Raw genomic sequence first — 26,807 nt, 5'->3', positions numbered from 1 at the left:
TACCCAATCCGTTAACGGTATTGGATAAATGAAACCTGCTTTCAACAGCTTTTCGACTTCTGCTTTAATTGCAGCTGCTTTCCGAGGGTGAATCTGACGCAACCGTTGCCAGACGGGTTTAGCATCCGGGTAGGTCTTTATTTCATGAACAACAATGGCAGGATCGATTCCCAGCATTTCCTCGTAAGACCAGGCAAACACATCGCGGAATTCTTGGAATAGGGCCTTGTAAGTTTGGATTTCATCTTCTATACATGAGGCACCTATATGAATGTTTTCCTCAATTCCAGACTTCACTGAAATATCAATGGGAATAGTACGAGAAATATTCCCTAAATTCAACTCTGAATCAGAATGTTTCGTTGGGTTCTGAGCGTCTTTGACATATTCAGCGGTAAAGATAGATGAAAAATCATTTTCAAAAGCATCATCCTTAGGTAAAAACGAAGATCTGTGATCGAGATCTTCCCATGGTAGATCGTCTACACTTAGGATCTCGCGAAGTTGTTCATCAGATGACACGAGTTCGGGAAATTCTATCCATTCTAAGGTTGAGGTGAAAAGTGATTCTTCACTGACCACATTCATTTGGTCGATTTCGGTTGAACACGAGTCGGTAAAAGACATGACAACTTCATAAGCAATTTCATATGGACTCAAAGGCATAACATCACCGAATGAGTCTATCTCAGATTCAGATGGGACGATCCAAGGATCATCATAAATAATGTTTTCTGATGTAATCATATGAATTGATGCAAATGAAGGGTCTGCGTTGATTGGAGGGAAAGGAAAAGTTCCCAGTAAACCGGAATCTTTAACTAAACCTACGCCAACGTCCCTATAAGGGATTGTCGTCTTACCGACATGCTGGATACTCTCTGAAGAGGCTGGGTCGGATGAAAAGTATGTCAGCTGATCAATGGTCACGATCTTACCGTTATGTGGAAACTTAATTACTCTGAAGACCGATGAAACGACCGCTGTCATAGCATATGACCAACTTCGACCCAAAAGAAGGTTGTAGTCTAGAGGGGCATCAACCACTTCCACATCCAGACTAACGGTTTTGCCTTCTACCCCTATAGGTAATTCCTTTAGAATACCAAACGGACGGAACCCACGGCCATCAAAGGCCTTAAGGATGGTCGGGGATTGGTTCAACGAAGGAGAACCAAGCGATCTCCAACATTGAATCGACATAATATACCTAGAAGCTCCCTCATAATACACCTAGAACCTATCATCTTACTTTCCTGATTTGGAAATGGATCTTTTAACACAGCAGGAGTGGGAGAACCTTTGACTATTTTCACAACCTCGGCCCGATGAGGGCAATCTCTCGTAAAATGATCCTCTTCACAAATAAGACAAGGATATCAAGGTTTGTGCTTTTCGTCATTGGTTTCCGACTTTTCCGTTTTCTCCTTCAGAGCCTTGTCTGCTTTAGCCTTCTTCTTTCCTTTCTTCTTTCCACCGTCTTTTTGATTTGGCCGTAGATGACTCTACAGCATGAATATCGGCGGAAAGCTCGGGAGAAGACTCTCCTGTCGGGGAATCAGGCAAAGTGATTATAGGAGTAGTTGAAGGCTTGGAAGACTTCTTCTTGCTCTTTGTATTCACGATACCAATCATACCATCAACGGCATGAGATCCCGAAGGAGCAGCAGCGATTTGATTCGACTTTGGAAGATCTGGAATCTTCTCGTGTAATGTACCCAACTGAGTATAAACTAAGTCAAGGTATTGCACCTGAGCAATGACTTGCTCCTCAGTAACTACTCCGGCCTTAGCTACATCTTCAGTAATCTTCGGTAATAATGATTTAACAAACCATTCAGCTAAGATTTGGTCCGGGATAAAAACTTTCACTAGCCTTCTTCGACGTCTCCACTCATGAATGTGATCAAAAATATACGTGGACGTTGATTGTTTTAGTGAAGTTAATAACTCTGCGCCGTTATCGTATCTGACCGGCAACTGAAAGTGAGTTAAGAACGAGGTAGCTAACTGGCTAAAATTGTAAAAAGAGGCCCGTGGTAACTCAATGTACCACTTGGCCGCGAGACCAATGAGTGTACACTAGAAAAGACGTAAGCGGATCGAATCATCCGAGATAGAATTTGAAGCACACCAGAGGTGGTAAGTCATCACATGATTGGACGGATCCTCTCCAGACTTACCTTCAAACTTGGGTATATCACTGGGCAACTTATTTGGCATTGGCGACCAGAACGGAAGATATTGAATTGGATCGTTTGTTAGGCGCGTCAAGTCTGGTAAATCCAAAGTTGCAATAAATGGTAACTGCCGGTTAGGATCTCTAAAACTCTGGGTCACAAGACCAGTCCCAGGAGGAGGATATCCAGGATAACTAGGAACAGGAGTCGCATTAGGGATATTATATCCTCCTGGAAAACCAGGATTAACCGGACCATACTGGGGTTGTTGAGGTTGTTGATAAGTGTACCCAGGATATGGTTGATACTGGTAAACTGGCTGTTGGACAGCTTGCCCAGGTTGGTACTGTCCCTGGTACGGTTGTTGAACAAATTGAGGTTGAGTAGTGACAACCGTACTTATACCAGGCTGACCTGTAGGCATCTGGACCGTGGTTTGAATCGTAGATCCAGACAACGATAAAGATGTCTGAGGAGTGGTTACAGAGACAGTAGAAACCGGAGCTGTCGATACTCCAGAAGTAAGTGCGGCAGATGTAGCAGTAGTTGCAGCAGCCGTTTGAGATGGAGTACTAGGTGAAATTGGCGGCTGAGTAACTACCGAAGTTACAGAAGTTTGAACATTTGACTGGACAGGTTGCGGTTGCTGGGGTGGACCAGAAACTACGGGTTGTCCAGTTTGAGGTACCAACTGTATACTTGGCTGCAACACCTGTTGACCTTGTGATGGATCTGATCCGAATGGAAAATGGCATCAACCCATGGTACTCATCCACCCATATTATTCATCGACCCATGGAATTTAGCCATGGTATTGTAAATGGCATCTGCCCATGGTATTGTATGGTATTCATTCACCCATGGAATTTACCCATGGTATTGTAAATGGCATCTGCCCGTGGTACTGTAAAATCCACCCATGGTATTCATTCACCCATGGAATTGACCCGTGGTATTCTAACTGAAAAATACTATAAGTAACAAGTCACATTTTGTAAAAGGACAGATTGTCCGCCACAATGTAGCCTTTACAGTTATTATCGGTTTTAATAAAAAGGTTTCTTTGTGGTTTTGTTTATTGGGCATTCTCCTATTTTTCTTCTGGCAATGCAAGTTTTCAGATCTTGGGGGTCTCTCCTCCCAAGATCCATTTCAATCTTTTAGATCTTGGGAGGAGGCCCCCAAGATCTAAAAGATTGAAATGGATCTTGGGAGGAGAGACCCCCAAGATCTGAAAACTTGCATTGCCAGAAGAAAAATAGGAGAATGCCCAATAAACAAAACCACAAAGAAACCTTTTTATTAAAACCGATAATAACTGTAAAGGCTACATTGTGGCGGACAATCTATCCTTTTACAAAATGTGACTTGTTACTTATAGTATTTTTCAGTTAGAATACCACGGGTCAATTCCATGGGTGAATGAATACCATGGGTGGATTTTACAGTACCACGGGCAGATGCAATTTACAATACCATGGGTAAATTCCATGGGTGAATGAATACCATACAATACCACGGGCAGATGCCATTTACAATACCATGGCTAAATTCCATGGGTCGATGAATAATATGGGTGGATGAGTACCATGGGTTGATGCCATTTTCCATTCGGATCAGGATCCCACATTAACATTCCGGGGTATTGACCCGTAACAGGTTGAGGATACTGAGATCCATAACTGGATTGAGGATAGGATTGATAATTGTAAGGTGCAGTTCTCATACCTTGAACATATGATTGACCTTGAGGTGGTTGATAACCTTGACTTGAGTATTGACCTTGAGGTTGATAACCTTGAGGTAAATATGGATACTGGGGTTGACCTTGACCTTGAGGTTGATAGCCTTGAGGTTGATACCCTTGGGGTTGATACCCTTGAGGTTTCCATCCTTGAGGTTGATATTGATACTGAGGTTGACCCTGGGGTACATATTGAGGCTTGGGTTGACTTTGAGGCATGTATTGCACCATAGGTACATACTGACCTTGAGGTTGCCCCCCAGACACGATTTGTGTACCTTGAGGTTTCCCCCCAGGTGTTAACTGAGGTTGCCCCCAGGCGGTAATTGGCCACCTTGAGGTTGGGAAACAGGAACTGAACCTGACATCATATAAATGTCTCCTACACCCAATGGTATATTACCATTGTTTCCAGCTAATAACCCATGATCAATGGGTTGAGGAGATGCCCCCGCAAAAGTACCAGAAAGTGATTGATACCCAGTGGGAACAGAAGGACCGCCGTGTAAGAAAGATTCAGGACTTTGAGTAAACACGGACGACTGACCAGACATATTTACAGGAGTATAAATACCTCCAGGTGGAAAAGGAGTACGAGGTGTAGAAAAACCTACCCCTGAGTTGTCTAAATAATTGGTTAACGAAAGGTACCAAGTAGCACTTCTAGGAGGACTGTAAAAGATAGATTCACGCTCCCTTAGATCAATAGTAAGTTGATCTTCAATGTTAGAGACGCCTATTTCTTCCTCTGAAGCAAGTTCTTCAATAGCAATCAGACCAGTAGGAAGATTTTCGGTGATAACTCGTTCTACTCTCGGTGAATCTGGAACACTAGAAGTCGGAGTAACAGGTTCAGATATTTCAGGTTCTTCGCCTGTATCACTAGCAGATGAAAAACTACCAACAAGCTCAGAAACTGTAACAGCTTCGGGATTATAACCTGTCTCTAAGCCTTGGTAATCTGAATGGACTACCAAGGAAGATTCTCCTTCTTCAGGTGAACCTACTCTACTGCCACTAGGAGGAGTTACAGGACCTTTAAACCTTCTAGATTACCGGGGTCATCTCGAGGAGGTGATCCCCTAAGTCTACGGGATCTTCTCAACAATTCGGCCATAGAAACAACTTCAGGAGACTGGCCCCGAAGTCTACGGGACTGTCTCGGTAATTCCGCCACAGCTAAAAACTTTTAACTACTACACATGAAAACAAAGTAAAATCTCAAATCAAACCACCTAAAGTCTCTAAAGAACCAAGCAAATTTGAATCACACGCCTAAAGAATCTAGGGAGTCAAACCAAGCACAAACAGTAGCCTTCCAGACCGAAAACGCTAGTTGGTGATGAAGCCCAACATCGCCGGATTCAGTACAGAAGTGGCGGGTGGAACAGTTACCCTGACAACCTGCTTAATGAATAGACCGGCACAAGTTCCTCCACTTTAACCGTCTCGAGTGAAGTGAACCCCCCGAAAAATCCAAGTGAGTCTAGCCGACGTCTGCTCTAGGTACAGTGGGATCTTCCCTCCACCGTCACCTCGGTAGAATCCTAAAGATAATGGTCACTAAGGTTACCAACCGCAACAAATGCACCTGGGGGAACAGTCTACACTCCGACAGCACGCAAGGGTAGAGTATCAAGCTCAATCCCCTTGCCGGTTCCTTGAAAATAATCCAAGGTTTACCAACAAGTGACCCCTGGCTCCTCGACAATGGTTAATCCAAGGTTTACTGTTTGTAATACGTGCGTGTCTGGCATCGTTCCCAACGAGGGGGGATTGATCCCCTCACTGGTTCGGACACGAGCTCGTGCTTCTCCTTTAAGAGGAGCTTTCCCAGAGTACAAATGAGACAATTGGATTTATTCTATCACAAGATAAGCTACTTGTTTGGTTTTGTTGTCTTGGAGAGTTAATTACTCACCTACTCCAAGACACTAGCCTGATCTAAATTGGTGTTTCAGAGCCCTAGTAAATAAAAGTTACTACGTCGATTTTACTTTAAGCGTTAATTTTATGGTTTTTCTTAAAGACAAAAGGTAGCGGAAGTGAAACCAATGGTGTGTAGACTCGACTCAAACCACTACAAAGATGCACCTAAGATGATTTACGCTACTTTCCTTTTTTCAATGAAATTCTTAACTAAGAGAGTTGAGAGATGCAAATTTTATAGAAAACAACTTTCTTAGTAAAGACAATCAAAGAAACAATTCTCTCTATCTTTCCAAGCATACAAACATGACCACTCTTTACGTGCACGAAAAACTCTTTTTCTTTCAAAACTCTTCAAAGCTACTTGAAACAAAACTTTTCAAAGGAGATGTTTTTGTATTTTCTCTTTTTTAATAAAGCATATAAATCTATCTTAACGAAAATCAATCTTAAAAGCTATAAAATCTATGAAAACTTGACTCACAAGCAAATCAAAAAGAAATTTATTCTAAGCAAACCTAACGAGGAAAAAGCCTACAAGGATGATTCTAGGTTGTTTTACTTGACCAAAATCAAGTCAAGGACCAGCTAATGCAGAATCAAAAGACTAGTCAAAACAAAACTCAAATCTTTTTGTTCTTTTTGTAAAATGGAATTCAATACTCAATCAACAAGCACTTCAAAATTTGCCAAAGAGACAACTCAATGGTAAGTTGCTCTCACATGTAGACTTTATGACAGGTCTGACTTCCAAGAATGCTGACAAAACCAGAGAGATCTAAGGCTTGACAACTTCTACCGCCAAAGTCACTACAAGACCTACTCAAAAATCAAACCCTAGGGCTTAAACTTCTAAGAAATCCACTAAAACACTCAATGCTATCGAAACAAGTTCAGGTGAAGATCTTTGACAAGAGACTAATGGATCTGGGCAGTAAAAACTAAGAAAAAGCAAAATCTAAGAGAAAAAATGCAAAAAATGGAATTTTCTTAAATTTTAGCAGGGGACGCAGGCAACCCGTTAAGACAGGTGCGGGCCCGCTCTGTACACACAGCGACAGTGCGTCTAGGGACGCACTGTGCAATACTCAGAGGGTGCGTCCTACTGGAAAATTCAAGAAAAACTAAATTGAATCTAACCCTAAGCTAACCCACCCAAAAACAAAGTCATAGAGCCAAAAACCAGAAAATAAATTACTTTTCTCAGAGCAAAGTTGCATACAAAGGAAAAGACTTTCACATCAATGGATTCCCCAGTATGGTTGCCAATTTGTCAGGTGGAAAGAGTCGATTGTGCGGACACGACCAACCTCCCTAGGAGCCTAAGACTCTCTAGTGACAAACAAGACAAACAAGAGCAATCCTTCTCTAAACATGCATTTACTATATGGGAAATCAAGTGTTTAGATCCTACATGTAGTCTAACGTTGTTGTAGAAGTCCAGCTCCGCTGATCCGGATGAGCTCCTCCTTCACTTTGAAACCTGCATCCACTAACAATCAAACGATTAAATAGCACTTGATAATCTCATAAAATAAAACATATTTAACACATAGACCAAGGAGTACATGAAACAACTCATAAATAACAAGTTATTGAGAAGAATGGACTCATTTGCATTAATAGGTAACAAAAGGAACAAATACAACCTGAGCCGTGGTGTTGTGCAAGTCCCTCCCAGGGTCCATCAAGAGTTCTCCTTTACTTTGACAAAGCTCACCCACTTCCAAATAGAACAAGAAAAGATGGCAATCTCTTCTCACAAGCTTCTAAATGGGAGTCCTAATTCCTGCAGCATCTACCCTTCGAAATGTTTAGCTTCCAACCTCCCCTCCTTCTGGCCCAATGCCTGTATTTATAGTGCTCAAGAGGAAGTTAATCAGGTCCACCATCAATGGGATAATCCCCTCTTTGGATGGGATAGATCCCTTATTGATGGGATAAGTTCCTCTTTGGTAGGGGTGCATGAACCATCTGGAGGCGCTCAATACACGTCGAACAACCTTCTAGAATGCTATAGAAATGACCACAAGTAACTTTTTAAAGATGAAACTTGCGCATTTTGACCTTTACAGGGGGACGCACCTGCCCCTTTACATACAGAGCATCCAAAGACGCAGCTTTTGTGAACATTGGATGCGTACCCGCAGGTAAGGTTGAGAGAACCTGCGTACCCAGAGATAAATACATTTATAAAGACTTTCTCTCTTTTTGGAGTTTGACATGGAGAGCAAAGGCATAAGACTTGCCTAAGAGGATAGCATGACTGTTGATAGAGCCATACTAACTGTAAATAGTCATGGTGACATTTTTTAGTGTAACAATTATTAGGCCAACCATACTTGTGGAAGTGATATGTTGTGTATGAGTCAAGGCCTCATGCTGTTATTGTTAATTTGGGAAATAAGTTGTATAGGATACTAGAGGTAGTAGCACCTACTGCCATATCTTTGGTTACTGCAAAACAATGCAGTAAGCGCATTTGCAAAACCAGGAAATTTGTTTTCCTGATGATATGCCCTCAAGGGAAGAAGCATATGGTGGCCAAGACCTCTAGACAGGGCCCCTCTGCATGAAAACAATAGATGAACATGGTCGTGGAGGAGTATGAGGACATCTTCACCTCCCTCGCAGGGTGCCTCTACACTTCTAGGTCAAGCACTCCATCAATCTAACCACAATTGCACCACTACCTAATGGACCAATCTATCGATGCTCTATTCTAGAGAATGATGAAATCAAGAGGCAGATTTAGGAACTCTTATAGAAAGGTCACATCCAATCGAGTTCATCACCCTATGGGAGCCCGATTGTGTTGGTACAGAAGAAGGATGTGACTTGGAGACTTTGTATTGACTGTTGGGCACTGAACAAGATCATTTTATGGAATAGGTACCGATCCCATGAATTGATGACCTTTTGGACCAACTGAATGGGGAAAATATTTCAGCAATATCGACTTGAAGTTAGGTATCACTAGGTACAAATCGAACCCTCCGATGTGTGGAAGTCTGCCTTCAAAGCCAAGGAGGGCCTTTTCGAATGGTTGGTTATTCCTTTCGAGTTGACGAACTATCCTGCAACCTTCATGAGGCTGATGGATGAGATCTTGCCGACTATTCACCAACTTATTTGTGGCATCGCGGAGCCCAACAACACCGTTGCCACCATGGAGATCTAGCAGGAGGAACCCGAAGATCCAGAGGAGGAGGAGCACCTCTTCGACTCCTAGATGTGTGCAAAGGGTTCTCCACTATAGTTCATTGTCGACAGTGGGAGCCAAAATAACCTCATTTTGGCATAGGTCATGAGGCATTTGGGCTTACCAACCACAGCGCATCCACAACTGTACACCATCGGGTGGCTTCACCGAGGATGGGATCTTTGCGTGAGCCAGCATTGTCACCTTCCATAAAACATCAAGCCCTTCATGGATGAGGTATTGTGTGAAATTGTTCCCCTTGATGTTTGTGATGTATTATTAGGCCAACCATACTTGTGGAAGCGATATCCTATATATGAGTCAAGGCCTCGTGCTATTATTGTTACTTTGGGAAATAAGTTGTACATGATACCAGAGGTAGCACCGCCTACCACCAAGTCTTTGGTTACTACAAAAAAAATTAGTAAGCTCATTTCCAAAACCAGGAATTTGTTTTTCCTAATGATACGCCCTCAAGGAAAGAAGAAGATGGTGGTCGCGACCTCTAGACAGGACCCCTTTGCATGACAACAACAGATGCACAAGGTTGTGGAGGAGTCTTTGGTTACTACAAAAAAATTTAGTAAGCTCATTTCCAAAACCAGGAATTTGTTTTTCCTAATGATACGCCCTCAAGGAAAGAAGAAGATGGTGGTCGCGACCTCTAGACAGGGCCCCTTTGCATGACAACAACAGATGCACAAGGTTGTGGAGGAGTACGAGGACATCTTCACCTCCCCCGTAGGGGTACCTCTGCACTACCAGGTCAAGCACTCCATCAATCTGACCCCAGGTGCACCACTGCCCAATGGACCAATCTATCGACGCTCCATTCTGGAGAATGACAAAATCAAGTGGAAAATTCAGGAACTTCTACAGAAAGGTCACATCCAACTGAGTTCATTGCCCTGTGGGAGTCTGATTGTGTTGATACTGAAGAAGGATGGGACTTGCAGACTCTGTATTGACTAGTGGGTGCTGAATAAGATCACTGTTCAGAATAGGTACCCGATCCCCTGAATTGATGACCTTCTGGACTAATTGAAGGGGGGGAAATATTTTAGCAAGATTTACATGAAGTCAGGATATCACCAGGTATGAATCGAAACCTCCGATGTTCAAAGCCAAGGAGGGCTTTTTAGAATGGTTGGTTATGCATTTCGGTTGACAAACGCTCCTGCAACCTTCATGAGGCTGATGGTTTACATCTTGCATCCATTCACCAACTCATTTGTAGCGGTATACTTGGATGACATCCTGATCTTCAGCCAAAGTCAGGAAGAGCACCTCCATCACATCCAACATGTTCTCCAAACATTGCAGCAACACAAGCTATGTGCCAATTTGGAGAAATGCTCTTTTGGCATGACCCAAGTTCAGTATTTGGGATACATTATTAATGAACAGGGGGTGTATGTGGATCTAGCCAAGATCCAAGTCATTCGAGATTGGCCAGCTCCAACCACTCTAACAGAGCTCTAAAACTTTCTGGGTCTTGCCAATTTATACTACATGTTCATGTTGGGATTCTCTCATATCACTTGGCTTTTGAGTCAAGTCACCAAGGGAGGAGCAAAAGAAAAATTCCTTTGGTCTGAATCTCAAGAGAAGGCATTCATAGAGTTGAAACATCACCTATGCTTGGCACCAGTGCTCACATTACCAAACTTGCAACAACCATTTGAGGTCAAGACAGATGCCTCTGACTATGTTATTGGGGCGGTCCTTACTCAACATGAGCATCCAGTGGCATATCATAGTGAGACACATTCAGAGATAGTCCAGAAGTATCCCACTTATGATAAAGAGATTTATTCCATTGTGCAAGCCTGCTAATAATGGAAGCATTACATTTTGGGGAAGGAAACGGTCATCCACACAGACCACTGGCCCCTGTAGTTCATACAAACACAAGGGAGTTTGCAGAATGATCACTATCAGAAGTTGTCCACATACCTACAATAGTTCCATTTGAATATCAAGTATAAGAAGGGAAGCACCAACAATGTTGCAGATTGTCTCAACCGACCATCATTCATGGTGTTAACCACTGTGCTCAACTCTTGTGGGAACTAGACTTCTGATTGGCCACTTCTCTACAAAAGCGACCCAGAATTTGGGCACACATACCAAACGCCCTTGGAGGGTCAACATATTCCATATTTTCACCTCTAGGATGCCCAGTTATGCCACCTACGTCACCTTTGTGTTCCTTCAAGCGAGCGTGGCAAGATGATTTGGGAAGCGCACTATAGTTGGGCTATTGGGTATTTTGGGGTCGAGAAAATGGTGGCAGTACTGTAGAAGTATTTCTATTGGCTGAATCTTCGATAGGATGTCGGGAAGTACATCATATCATGTACCGTCTGTGTCATTTCCAAACCAACCATCAAGAATAAAGGCCTCTATACTCTGCTGCCTACCCCTAGTTGACCTTGGGAATCCATCTCCATGGAGCACATGTGAGGCCTTCCTTCTACTAAGCATGGAAATGACTGTGTTTTTGTGGTCATCGACAGATTGCCAAAGATGGCCATTATGGAGGCCTATAAGAATAATATCACAACAGAAGTCACTGCTAAACTCTTCTTTGAATGAGTGTGGGTACACTTTGGGATCCCACAATCTATCATCTCAAATCAAGACAGTAGGTTCCTCAATGCATTTTGGTCTAGTCTCTGTTGGATGCTGGACATCAAGCTCACTACATCCACATCTTTCCATCTCCAAACTGATGGCCAAATATAGGTCGTCAACATGATGATCGTAAACATTCCGCTCATGTACAACTCAAAGAATCCACGTACATGGGATGATAACCCCCCCTATGTCCAGCACAACTATAACCAATCTCTCCACAGCTTGATTGGCCATAACCCCTTTCAGGTGGGCTTGGGATTCCAGCCACTATGTCCCATTCATGTGACCATGCCATTTGTTAGCAAGTCAGGAATATTTGGCTCATGTCCAGTCTAAAACCGATAAGGAAAACAACTTCATTGAGCACATCCAACATATTTCCCAGTAGGTACATGACATTATGGAGAAATAAAATGCCAAGTACAAGCAGCGACATGATCAACATTGGGTACCACACAATTTTTAGGTGGGTGACAAAGTTTGGTTGCATTTGCAAAAGGAACGCCTTACCAGAGCCTATTAGAAAATCAGGCCACTTCAATATGGTCCTTACACCATTACCAAGGCTATGGGAGATAATGCATTTAAACTCAACATTACCCCATTCCTTGGCCTACACATAGTGTTCAAAGTGGACCGCCTTCTACCATACTTCCCACCATTGCTAGACACATAAGACATTGCAAAACAACTCACACCTACAGAGTTAAATCCAGATTGCATGGAATAGGCCACAACTGATCTGATCATGGACACGCAGATTAAGAACACCTGATAGCAAAGGATCCAACAATATCAAGTTGTCAACGCAAGCCAAATCCTTCACCAAGGCTAGTGGCTCACTAGGGACCAAGTTCAACAGAAGTTTCCTCATCTCATTGAGGAAATCAATGGAATTGGGACCATTACTTCCTAAGGGGGGAGGAATGATCCAAGTGGATATTTGTGGCCACCCACCTATTCTGCTTGGACCTCCACCATTGTTTCTTTTAGTTTTTCAATTTCCTTATTTGTAGCACAATCTACTATTTTCGATAGTTTTTCGGGTCCTGAACTTCCAGATCCATTTTGAGGCCCTAAACAACATTTTTTGGGAAAACTAGGAGCAACCTGGTTCCATGGATTTATGTTTCTCACTCGAAAGTTGTAGTCCTCATATAGATCTTTCTAATGAGTTATTGTGTGTGTCAAACGAAGATCATATGCCAAAATTACGAACCAAGAAGTTAATTTACTAATTTACCAAACGTGGCCCATAGTTTGGTGCTTCATCTCCTAGGGTTAGGTTTTTGGATGTTTAGGGTTTTCCATTGTTTCAAAACAATAAATAGGCCTCCGACCCTCATTGTAAGACAATTCAGAGGCATGTAGCTGCCACATCTATTCTCAGAGATAAGCTACCATCGCCCGAGCTAGTTTATTTCCATTTTTGTTTGTAAGCATATTTTAGTGTTTTACATCAATGAAATGAAGTATTATTTCTGTTGCATATCTGTATTTATGGCTATATCTATAATTGTTTGCGTTCCTATTTAAATCTGGTTCAGTGGTATGAGAGCGGTCTTCTCTTTCTCTATTTTTCTTTGCATGTCCCCAATGAGGTCGGGATATAAGGAGTTAGGTCTTGAATTGGTCAAACCTTTGAAAGACTAGCCTCAAAAATCCCAACAGCCTCCCATGGTGAATGAAAAGAAAGATGAGGGGGCAAGAGATCCTATCAAAATATTGATCTAAGAGGCCCTCGAGCGACAAAGGAATGTGGTGATGGACAACTTTTCCCAGATCCTTCAGTGGCTACCCAGGGGAAACACATCTACTTCCAGCAGCTACGCTGGAATCACCACACCCTTTATGGTACAATTTAACTTTGACATTCCCATATTTGAGAGTCAAATGGATGCAGACGCTCTAGATAAATGGTTAAATTTGCTAGAAGGGTATTTTTTTGTTCATGATTTTTTCTGGCTGGGAGAAGATTGCTTTCACTTTTCTCAAAGTTGCCCCCCATGTCAAGGACTGGTGGGAAACCTATTGCAAGCAGAAGGATGAAAGTACGACCTCACTGTTTTCAGTCACACACACTTGGAATTCATTCTGAAATGCCATCAAGGAGTAGTACTACCTTGTCAGCAGCTATGAGGATAAATACATAAAGTGGACCACACTGTAACAGTGTAATCGACTATCAAGAACAACCGGATTCTCTTCTATGACTGAAAATGACACTTGCGACACTTCCAAATCAAGAAACGACAGTTCAATTACGCTACTTCTTTGTATAAGAGAACTGAAAATGGATTACAATACATAAAAAAAATTACAGTTATTTGCACAATAGAGGCAAAATAATGGCAAGGAAGGGGGTTTCCAAAGTGATATACTGATTACAGACAGCAAAACTCCTGAATAAGGCTGAAAAGAGGGAACACAGAAACCAAAATCTAATAGCAGAAGAGCTCTTGTCTGATTAGCGCACCTGTAACACAGGGAAAGTGAGATGCAGTGCACCTACTACACACGGGAAGTGCGATGCATCCAGATTCCAAAGAAGAGATAGTGCGATGGTCCAGGGATGAGACTTCAACTGGGTTCCGGGTCACAGTTTGCAGCTCAGTTCAGGGATTTAGGCCGAGCAAGTGGTAATCAATAAATAAATCACAGGGGTAGATCTAAGGAGGTTACTAGAGCCACCACAAGGGCAATTAGAGAGCTTGTAAATCGATTGTTTAGTTCATAAACAAAACCCGGAGATAGACTGAAGCAGCATTGATCTACTTTGCACTTGCATAGCAAATGCAGTTCGAAGGCTAGCTGGCTTGACTTCAGGCTCCGTCTGTAAGTTTATAAAGCAAACAAATATAGACAAACAAACAATCTATTTGCTCCCCAGCGGAGTCGCCATTTTGTTATCAGGAAATCTAGTGTCTATGTAGAGCTGCTAGTCCCACTAAGGCTAGTAGCTACCTTATAAACAAACAAACTAAAACCACTTTCATTTTCCTTTATGAGAGGTAGATGAGAGGGGAAAGAAGGAGACCAACCTCTGTCTTGCGCTTGATTCCTTGCTTGGTTCCTCTCCCTTATGATAGATCTTTGCCACTTGCTTCCTCATTTACCCAGCTTCAAAGAGTACCTGTAGAATCAAAGCAGCATAACACTATCCAAGAACAGAGATCTACTATCATAAACAATATAGGACCAGATATATATTGACCACACAAATGCATATATCATCAATCATACAAGAATGTGGAGGAAAACTCGAATAGATTTATTAATAATCAAGAATAGCAAAGAGGATTACAACCAATTGTTCTGACCATGCGTCATCCTCTCAACAAGAAAACCCTTCTTCACCTCATGAAAAGCTTAGATCACCCAACACTATGATGTTACACCAAGAAACCAACAACACTTCCTTACAACATACAAAATTCCAGCCTCTGGATCTCTGGGATGAGGGATCCATATATATATGTTTGCAAGGGGGGTGAGTTAGCTTCTGAGATTTGATTAGTGTCTTCTCTCTCATAGTTCTTGATTCCACTTGGAGATTGATGATCTCTTACTCATCCCTGGGCAAATGCAGAGAGGCAAGTTTCACAGGAGAAGTTTCTGGAAGATTCCATGATCCTCCACCTCATAGATTGACCTTGCCATTTGTCCACTCTTGCCCATCGCACCCCATAGAAGGGATTTTCAGTATGCATCACACCTCCCGTGTGCATTTAGGTGGGATGCAGCGCACTTTGACCATGGAGCAGGTGAGATGGTCTAGTTTTGACGAGTTTTGAGTAGTTTTTCATGGAGAACTTTTGGGAGATGTTGTAATCAGTTGACCTTGTTCTTCTAGGGATTGGAACAACACTTTTAGGGACTTAGGAGCCCTTGGTTTATGGACATTTTTGATTGGGGTTGCAGTGCCCAACAATGTCTACAACAGTTGCTCCCTAAAGCATGAGGTCATTAATCTTTTGATGTCGGGTGAAATGCTTTATCATGAGGATCCAAAGTTTTTTCAAGATGGAAGGCGACCTGTAATAAGATACAATACAATTCATTATCTTCATAATATTTTCATGATCTATCTGAGGCAGGCATTCCCATGCTCAGCTTTATAAATTCATTTTCATGCACATAAGATAGATAATTGTCTGAGTGGAGACTGATGATTCTGGTAGAGCCATCATCCCTTAGATTGGATGATTATATGTGCAGTAATGATGTACATTTGATGTCTTTATTTTCCTGAATATATATCACAACCCGGATGAATGAAACTAGATCCGGGGTCTTCAATCCCATTCGATCTTCACTCAAAGTACAAGCCGATCCATGTGAGAGATGTTCTAGAGTCGAACATGGAAAGACATCAACTGATTACCAGCCAATGATGTAAGTTGTTAACAAGCACGAGAGGAATCACCAATAATGACGATGACCCTCAAGGTACTATATTACAATTCGCGTGGTGTGAATAAGGGACTTGGCGTCGAACACCATGCAAAATCTTTCGGTCGAAGGCCATTGATGTAAACATGTCGCCGGAAGTGAGAAACTTGCCATTGAGGCATGCAAGCTTCAAAGTAATGAAAGGGTTGTTCCTAGATCGACTTCTTGGATAATGAGCTGATGTCGACAAGAAGCGATCTGTCATAGGAGGGCCTTAGTGAATCCCACATCAATGACACGGAATGGAGCAAATGATTTTAATGGAGGTGAAAATGATCTGATGACATAAGGTTTAGGATGGCAGCCATGAAAGAATGGAGCGTAAATGTTTTGTAGTGGATGAGACATAGGTGAGTTATCTAAGCGACTTCTCTTGAACATATTGGCGACACTGACATGATGGATTGGTAGCGTTAACCCCAACTATGGGTGGTGTGATGGACCAATGGTGATATGACTAGTGAACAGAACAACCTAACCCGAATTGGATGCGGAGTGAAAGTGTCATGTTCAAGAGCGACTTGCTACCAATAAAGTTTCTTCAAGTTTTCTTCCCAATTTTTCCCCAGTCATTGCTGACCAGTACCTCTTTATTTTTGTCAAGCTTGAGGAGGATAACATATGCTTGTTCTATAATTTCCCTTCGGGAAAACCCATCTCTATGTTTTAACGAGCCTAGCGATAATGAAACTCGTTCTTGTCTGTATGGACAAGTTTGTCACTATTTGGTTTTAACGAGTTTAACGAAAAAGATAACTCAGTCGTTTTCAATTTTAGAGAATCTGAAAAGGGACATAAAGAAAACTTCGACAATCCTTTTTCATCATATAATCCCTTGAGTCCAAAAAAGTATAAAATAATACAAAAGGGATGAATTTTCGGTAATTTTAACGAGTCAAACAAAACAAGCGCTCGATCCTTTTGTGTAATAATCCCTCAGGTCCAGAAAGATTAAAATCTAAAAGAGGGATAACACTTTTGGTCACTTTAACGAGCTGGAGAGGCCAATTGCTCGGCAATATTTTCATGTTTTACGAGTCAAATGAAAAGAGCTTAAAGGAGACTCATTTTTTGAGGAACGAGTGATAAATTTGGGTAGCAGCTAATTCCAAGTAAGGTTTGGAATTTTCCAATCATGGCAGTGTCACAAGGATGGCTAACAGGATCACTCTTCGCAGCTATTCCTCAAAAAGGGTAAATAATCAAATGGAGGTGAATGATCGGCTAATATAGAGTGGAGGTGATGATGAGAACACAACCAAGGCTTCAAAGGCTGATGATAATACATTCACAATGGTTATTTACAGAAATTGGTTCATTTTTTAATGAGCTTAAACTCCGGGGGAATGTTTGCTCATTGCTTATGTTTATTTTTTAACGAGCTTGAATTCCACGTTAAAAATGCTCGATCTAGTCGTATAATAAGGATGTCTCATTTAAAATGGCATTTTTTCAAAGCTTTGCCCCGCATAATTCTTTATGCAAGTTAGGAAGCGACCAATCCTACGAGTTTAAAGGGTTAGAGGACTGTTACACAGTAATTTGTCACCATCCCTGTTACTCCTCTTGCCGTACCTTAGAGGACTCATTCCAGGAGTTATAAGAAGTGACAAGGGCTAAAAACACTTGCATTATGTTCCCCTGAGTATGTACTCCATGTTCCCTGAAGACACCTTCTGCAGATCATCCCTAAAAAGTGCTCTTTTTCCATTGGCGCAAGTCCACAGTATCCTACCCGCGCCAATGATGGAGATCCTCAAAAGAGGGCGCGACCATTGGCGCTCTATCTTAGAGCAACAGTCGCGCCAACCAAATTTAGTCGTGCTTTTTGCCTTAATGCACGTCCGACTGTTGTTTCCTTCATTACATGGAGCTTTTCTGAGGATAGAAAATCAGTTGTCGAGCTTTATCCATCTTTATGGCTTTTGCTAATTCCACGAAAGGTGTCCCGGTTCATCGCATCCTCCTCCCTTCTTCATCTATATAAGCTTGTCATTATGCATTGGACAAGCTAGAGAGTGTTGGTGTTAGTGTTATGCTAGTGATTTGGTGATTGAGTGATAGTAGTGATGATTATTAGTCATGGAGTGTTAGATGTTGAGTTCTTGGAGGAATGCTAGTGAGTGCTAGAGAGGTTATGCTGCCGGAGAAGAGATGCATGTCAAGACACATATAGTTACTCGCCCAGCCAGGAGAAGGGTCGACGTCAGAACAATGGTTGTAACTTTTCATGTTTATTAATTGATGAGCGACTGCTATTATAGTTCCAATCTCATTATCTATCATGGTGATATGTTGATTTATTTCCTTTCTGACTGAAATATAGTTGTGCCTTGGTAGTTTTTATGTTGGTATCTGTCTCTTCCTTTGCATGTGCAGGTATTCGTTATGATCTGTTGGAGCAAGGGAGCGAGGATATCAACTCTGCTTCAATCATAGCGTTGGACTCCAGGTTAGTGTTCTTGATTCACCTTTGATGCATAACTAGGAACTTGCGTAGCAGCGTGGTTTGTTTGTGGCTAGTTCTGTGATAGGCTAGTGGGATCGCCTCTGTCCGCAGAGGGGATTTACCTTACCAGCAAATTGGCGACTCCGCTGGGGAGTAACTCTTTGATTTTTGTCTTGCATGTTAATTTTCTTCTGCTTGCTTGAGTGCATGAGCTTCCTGAGTCAGTTTTGAGTTGATTATTTACTGTTTGACCCATCTGAGCACTGTCAACTCGACCTGAGGTCATATCTTTTGTCTTTTTAGTTGGCAAGCTTAATTGGCGCAGTTATTTCTCTGACAGTCGCGCCAGTTGGCGCACGTTGCTCAAAAGCAACTCGCGCCAATTCTGTGGTAGCGCAAGTTGCAGACTGACAGTCGTGCCAACTCTGTAAATTTTGCCTGTGTGTGGGTGGAAAGCTCATTCCGTCTCTTTATATATCTCTTTCAGCCTCTGGAACTGTGTTGAACCTCTGCTTGACTAGTTTTAGCCTGTATCCCTCAGTTGTTTGCTTATTTCCAGTGACTTTTCATGTCTAGCCTTCTGTGGGAAGTTTCGGTCTCTTGATCATCCAGTCAGCTTGTTGATTGTTCTACACCTATCCAGTGCTTTGTTAAAGCTTGATCTTCTATACTCTGAATACTTTACTTCTAGCCTCTTTGAAGTTCACTAGTTTTTTTGTTTTTCCTTGCTTGCATGGTTCATTTTGTGTTTTAGAATTGGTTCTATTTCATTGACTGAACTTGGATTGTGCATATCTCTTAGAATTTGTTTACATGCATCATGCCATCTTAAAGGAAAGAAAAACAAAAAATCTCTTGCATTATAGTAGTTAGCATTTATTGTTATTTGTTGCTATTGAAAAGAAAAAAGACAAAATTTTGTTTCTTGTTATTAGCTGCATTAGGATCTTTGTTCTTTGTTGAAGTGATCATTTCGTTTGTGAAAAATATCTCAACCCCCCTGTAGATAGAATTCATCGAATCAAATGATTTAATTTCGGCATATAGTTTGCATGTAAGAAGTTTTCGAGATATCACATACGGTAGGACCAAAAAACTGAAACATAATCAAAGATAAACTTTAAAATGAACTCAATGAACATAACAACGCATTGGAACATAACGCAAACACTCTAGAGGTCTAGGTTAGAGACGTGTTCCGGCGTCGTTCAACCTGGTAGTTTATCGTCGAGTGGTTGGGTGATTCCTCCACAGTGAAACGGTAGCTGCCAATACGGACTGTGCTCCCACGTACCATCGAGTATATATTGGGAGACCCCTATAGGAATAAAGCCTTTATCCATAGGAAGCCGTGTCAGCCGCCCTACGATTCGCAATGCAGTGAACACAGCATTCACGAAGATCGACCACCCGTACCCTAAAAAGTATTTTGTGGTTTTGCGAAAAGTTTGGCACACCCTCTACCTAGAATTCCAGAGCAGTCACTTTTGATCCTTTTCGGACTCCCTAAACGAAAAGGTGCCTATGAGCGTCTTGTCACTTCGTGCTCATTAAATATTCGAAGGAGACTAGAGTCATCTTTTACCCTTTTCTCGACTCTTAAAAAATGAAAAGGTTAAGTTCAGTGTCTTAAAATTTATTGGCCACGATAACATCTACCCAATTAGCTTTCGTTTGTATCAGTCCGAAGTAGGAGTTATCTCGATAAACTTCTCAAGTTTCATCCTGGTAGAATTACTAGTTTCGTCTTCTACCGAAACACCGGTGGTGAGTCTTCCTGTGGTTTTAAGTATACAACCACTTAGTTCTCGTGCCCCGGGTGACGAGACTTACCAGTATCATTGGAACCCTACGTGGGAACCTTTTGAGGACGGTATCCCTTTTTGGGACCATCCTTCCCCTCGTGGGTCAGTCCCACAAGTTTCATCCGACATGGATGAATTATCCCCTACTACAACCGATGAGTCCGTTGCAACGAGCGGTGAAATTCCCACCTCAACGGACCCTATACATGTTAGTAGTACGCCTACTACTACAAATTTACCACTGGGTTATAAAGCTTTGAGAGATGCTACGCCTTCTGGAACTCCGTTCACAGGTCCCATGTGGTCATCACACACTTTTCCTGCTACGGAGCCTTTTACTCCACAAAGTCACGGTCTATCTGTTACCTCCGTCACAGCCACTCCAACGGTATGTGCAGCCCCCTTGACTTCTATTTATAGTCGTCCCTCAGCTTCTTTGTTTGGAGTCTTTGACCCCATGACAAATGTCTCAATGCAGGAGCCATATGATCCATATTTGTCATCTCAACCGGTTGTTGAGGTATCGGTCCCATTGTCAATTGATTGGACCTCCACCTCTTTCCATGGTGGTCAAGTTTTATCTGCGCAATCTCCAATACAACCCCCTCAAGACCAACTAGGGCAATCCATTTATGGAAACCCTTTCGTTACTGCTGCTCCTTTTTCCTCTTTGCAACCTTCTGGTAACTCAGGTCAGTCGTCTTTTCAACAAGTCCAACCTGGTATCCAGCAAGGCTATCCCGCTGGACAAAGTGGTCAACAAACTGTTAACCCGAACCAATCCAATGTCCAGTATAGTCCAATGTCTGGACAAGGTACTCAACCACTCGGTCAACCTACTGTCCAGTATTCACAACCCTCTGGGCAGATTGGTCAGCCCCAAACACAGTTGGGCCAACCAACTGCCCAATCTCCTCAACCATCTAGTCTGCTAGGACAACCTTCAACTGCGCAACAACCGTTCCAGCAGGTAGGCCAACCTCAGTATCAGCAGGTCCAACCTTCTGGCCAGATACCCCAACCTATAGGACAGTTCATTGGTACTGCTCAGTCTGGTCCATGGCCCCAAATGGGACCCCAACACCCATCTGGCCTTCAAATGCAGGCTGGGTCTCAATCACAAACTTTTCATCCAACCCAGCCTTGTCCTTCAACTCAATTCGGAGCCCCACCACTGTATGGCTACCAAAAACCTCAAGGGAAATTTCCGTTTGCCCCGTACCAGAATTACCAACAACCGCAAGCAAATCCCTCACAAACTTACCAACAGCAATACGGCACGCCTGCAGCATCATTTGGTAATCCTTATGATGGGGGGCACTATACAAATCCTTATGGCCAATCCACTATGGGGCCAAATCCTTCCAGACAAACTCTATGGGGGCAACCACCACCTGGGTGGAACCCTGGTGCTCCACCCTACCAACAGCCCCAGATGCCTTTCAATCCTCAATTACCATTCTTAGCGACTTTAGAATTACCAGATGTATCCAAATTAACCAATGATCCTATCCTTCATAATCCTTATTGGCCTCCAGTTCCAACTAAAATACCTGGTGACTGTCCAAAATTCGATGGTAAAGCCAATGAAGACCCACAAGCCCATATTATGACCTATCATTTGTGGTGTTCGTCTAATTCATGGCTTGACGATTCAATTCGGCTTCGCCTTTTTCAAAGGACTCTCACTGGCTCTGCCGCTAAGTGGTATATCGAACTTCATCGCGGGTCCTTTCAAGATTTCAATTCCTTGGCTATGGCGTTTCTCACTCACTTCCAGTTGCCCATTCGATACGAAACGGGTACGCACCTCCTCACTTCCTTAAGACAAACGACAGCTACGCATATCTCTGATCATATTCATGAATGGAGACGGCGTAGACGTATGATCAAATTTTGGATTCCCGACCAGCTTCTTACCGATTGGTTTACGACTTCGTTCGTACCTCCAATAGCTCGGGATATCGCCATGGGGGCGTGTGTCACTGAAGAGCAAGCTATTGCTCGAGCTCAGTACCTTGACTTGGTTTATTCTCAGTCAGGTACGTTATATGATTATCTGCATGATGTCCCAAGACAAGGAACATCTAAAGCCCCGCCAACACCCACTGTTGACGGTATCATCGGTTTGGTTAATTCACCCTCTAAGAAAAATACGAACCCTGCAAAGCAAAAAACATCTACTTCGAATGGACAACCTTCCCAGGCATCGTCTGGTTCGAATGTTACTTCTGAGGTTAATGCCATCCAATCTAATACGGCAAGCAAGGCTTCGAAAGAGAAGAAAAGAGGGAAAGCGAAAAATAAGACGGAGCAACCTAAGCAGGAAACCCCAAAACCTCAACCTGAGGACGGCACTAAACGCAAACCCAGATATCCTTGTCTTATTTGCGATGAAAATCACTTTACCAAGGATTGCCCGAGGCGGTCCGAAGTTAGTCGTTTATTAAAAGGCACCTCTGGGACTCCTGCGGTGCTCAAGGAGCCCTTTCCCACCCAACACACTCAAAAAACTCAAATGGTGGCTGACCCTACTCAGCCTCCCTCTTCCTTTGGTTCTCAAGTGTTTATGGCTGGTACAATACCCATTAATATCAGTACTCGAACGAAGGATTATTCGTCATCTGCCGGGAAAGAGCCTGAGGTTCCCCCAAGTGCTCCCCCGTTCAGTTCCGGTCCACTCCACATTGAGAGACCTACCACCGAAACGCCTCTTCGACCCCCTCCAAAAGGAGTACTCCGTAAATCCTCGTATAATCCGAATGCTCGTGCTGCACAGCACTACAACATCGTTGAGGACTTAGCACAGACTCCGTCGGCTATGTCCGCTTTAGAGGTTCTCCAGAGCTGCCCTTCTCAGAGGAAGTCCATGCTATCTGCCATTGGTGGCATAGATCCAGCCGATTCGGATTTAATAACTTTTGACTTAGAATGCCACACTCTAAGACTACCTCCTCAAATCGCCTTCCTCATACAGGTAATTATTGATTCCAAGACAATTCATTGTACAGTTATTGATGAAGGTGCCTCAACTTTCATCATGTCCGTTCCCTATTGGAAAGCGATTGGATCTCCGGAGTTGAGCCAATCTCCCACCACCTTGGAAGCTTTTGATGGAAGAGTGTCCCGTCCTTACGGTATACTCCAATGTTTACCAATCTCTTTGGAAGGGAAGACGGTCGAGATGGAAGTTGAAGTTGTTGATGCTACTCTAACCTACAACCTCCTTCTCGGACGTAGTTGGATATACGCAATGCAAGCTGTTGCTTCATCTTTCTTCTGAATTATTCGTTTTCCTCATCAAGGGAAGATCGTTACCATTGACCAGCTCTCCTTTTTTGTGTCTTCTTCTGAAGGCACCATCCCGTTCGTGGACCATACTTCCAAATTACCTAAGACTCTGGGAGCTGTACTTTTCAAAGATCCTGATCTTATGGGTGTTTTTCCACTCCCTCCTATAAATTTCGCCTCTGTCAATATGATCGCTACTGGCTCTAATCAGTGGCTCGTACCCCCTACAGACCAAGTAGATTCCTGGGGCGACCAGATGCTGTTGAGTCCTGCCGAGTTTAATTATGTTGAAATCATTACTGCCTCGGCTCCCTCTTCTGCGCTTACTCCATCCTCAAGACTTCTAAATGAGGCTTCTTCGGATTCTCTAGGAGAAATATTCCTCTCCGACGAAGCTATTATTGAGACCATGTCTCCAGAGGAACCTCCTTGGTACAGTTCTCACCATCGTTCCTCATTTCTCCCTGCCTCGCAGCATTTCCTAACATGCCTCGAGCGGTTCGCTCCTTGTCTCCCATCACAAATCCTTCAAACACCTATTCAAATTGATCAGGTTTTTTCTGAAGGAAATATGGCAAACATTACACGAACCCAACCCCTCGACATCTCTGTTAAACCCGGGATAGTCGAGCATCTTCATATCGGAGTCACTTGTACTCCAGAGGAGATTCAACTTTATTCTGAACTTTTTCGCGAATTTCGTGATGTTTTTGCTTGGTCCTATGAAGAAATGCCTGGCATTGGTTCTAGTATAGTGATGCATGAAATAATCACGTACCCAGATGCTAAGCTTGTTCGTCAACGTCTACGCCCTGTACATCCTAGGAAGGCTGCGGCGATTAAGGCCGAAGTAGAAAAGCTTCTTAACGCCGGTTTTATTTACCCTATTCCTCTTACGGATTGGGTATCTAACATTGTCCATTTGGATCCCCTTAAAGTCGAAGCTATCGTCAATCTCCCTCCCCCAAATTCTTTGCATCAGTTACAAAGTTTGCAGGGGAAAGCCAATTTTTTATGCCGTTTTGTTCCCAACTATGCCGAAGTAGCTAAAGGTTTTACGCGATTACTGAAGCGTGATATCCCTTTCCATTGGGATACCACAGCTCAGGAATCTTTTGAACGTCTCAAGAGTTTACTTGTTTCTGCTCCATTGCTTCGTCCTCCGAATTATTATCGCGACTACACCTTGTATTTGGCTGCCGCCGATACCACTATCGGCATGGTTCTTGTCCAAACCGATGATGATAACACTGAACATGTTATTTACTATCTCAGTCGCAACATGTTAGACACGGAAACTCGATATGCTTATATCAAAAAGTTGGCACTAGCCGCAGTTTGTGCTGTACAACGCTTCCATCATTATATTCTTCTGCGTACTACTACTGTGATTTCTGATTGCAACCCCATGACGTATATATTGTCACGCCAGTTACTAGGGGGCGAATACTCAAAGTGGATTGTTATCCTCCAAGAGTTTGACTTGGAATTTACCACTGCCAAGTCTAAGAAATCTCTTGTGTTCGCTGAGTTAATTTGTTCTTTGCCATCATCTTCCTCGACCTCGCTAGCAGAAGACCAAATACCAGATGAAACCCTGTTCCTAATTAGCACCCTCGATCCATGGTACGGAGATATAATCACATATCTGCAAACGTCCTCCTTCCATCCGGGTGTGTCTAAAGACGCTCGGCGGAGGATTCGTCATCAATCTCAACCCTACCGTATCATCGGAGATACATTATATCGTCTTGGTGCAGACTCCGTTCTTCGCCGTTGTCCTACTTTAGAGGAAGCTGAACAGGTTCTCAATGACTGCCACGCTGGCGCTTGTGGCGGACATATGTCCGGATATGCTACAGCCCAAAAAATCCTTTGTGCTGGCTATTTTTGGCCCTCTATTTTCAAGGATTGCATTCTTGCCGTCCGGTCTTGTCATGAGTGCCAGATATACCAGCGGAAAATGCGAGCGCCTTCTGCTCCGTTGCACCCTGTTGTTTCCGTCGGCCCTTTTGCAAAATGGGGAATTGATTATATGACCTGTAACCCTCGCTCGGCTGGGGGGCATGGGTTTATCATCGTTACCGTCGATTACTTTACTAAATGGGCCGAGGCGATGCCTACATTAACTGAAGACGGTCACACTGCGGCGCAATTTTTATTCAATCATGTTATTTAACGAGTCGTTGTCCCTCAAGCCATCGTCACTGATCACGGAAAGCATTTCCGTAATCATATGATGTCGGAGTTAACAACCCAGCTAGGCTTGCAACACGATAGTTCAACTCCATACTACCCTCAGTCCAATGGTCAAGTTGAAGTTGTCAATAAAATCTTGGTCACAATGCTTCAACGTATCGTTGGTGTGCATAAATCTAACTGGCATTTGATGTTATTCCCTGCCTTATGGGCTTACCGAACTGTCGTGAAGGATGCCATTGGTTTCACTCCATTTCAACTAGTTTATGGACTAGAGGCTACCCTTCCAATTGAATGTGAAATCCCTTCATTGAAATTAGCCATCGAACTGCTTCCCAACACTACCCCGTTAGAAGAACGCCTTCTTTACCTAGAACGGTTAGATGAGACTCGTCGCCTGGCCTCTTTGGCCATCGAAACACAAAAGAAGCGAGTCAAGACTCACTTCGATCAGACCGTCCATCCGCGTTCTTTTGTTGAGGGAGACTTGGTCCTACTCTATGATCAAGCGAAAGATAAGCTAGGCGCAGGAAAACTCGAGTCTATGTGGCTAGGCCTTATATTGTCAAGAGAGTCCTATAGAAAGGGGCCTACGAGCTGATTGATTATGAAGGAAACCCTCTTGGGAAGCCCCGAAATGGGCTTTACTTGAAAAATTACTATGCGTGATGCTGGTACATTTTATCATGTACTTTGGTGTGTTGTGTGTCGGTTTTCGAGACATAGCTGCCACTTATTGTGTTTTTCGCTTCTTGTGCAGATGCCGGATGCACCTTATGTTGGTTTCGCTGATGGTGCCTACCGCAGTACCCGCAGTTTGTCTTCTGCGGCATGGGTAATCTACGATCCTCATAACAAGCTAATAGATTGCCAGGGTGTGTGTTTAGGCCATACTACTAACAATGTTGCCGAATAC

This window comes from Pinus tabuliformis, chromosome 1_1 (assembly GCF_031772625.1).
Source record: "Pinus tabuliformis cultivar Carrire ecotype Pingquan chromosome 1_1, CPIR1, whole genome shotgun sequence".
Classification (NCBI taxonomy): domain Eukaryota; kingdom Viridiplantae; phylum Streptophyta; class Pinopsida; order Pinales; family Pinaceae; genus Pinus; species Pinus tabuliformis.
Note: the sequence above shows the minus strand (reverse complement) of the source record.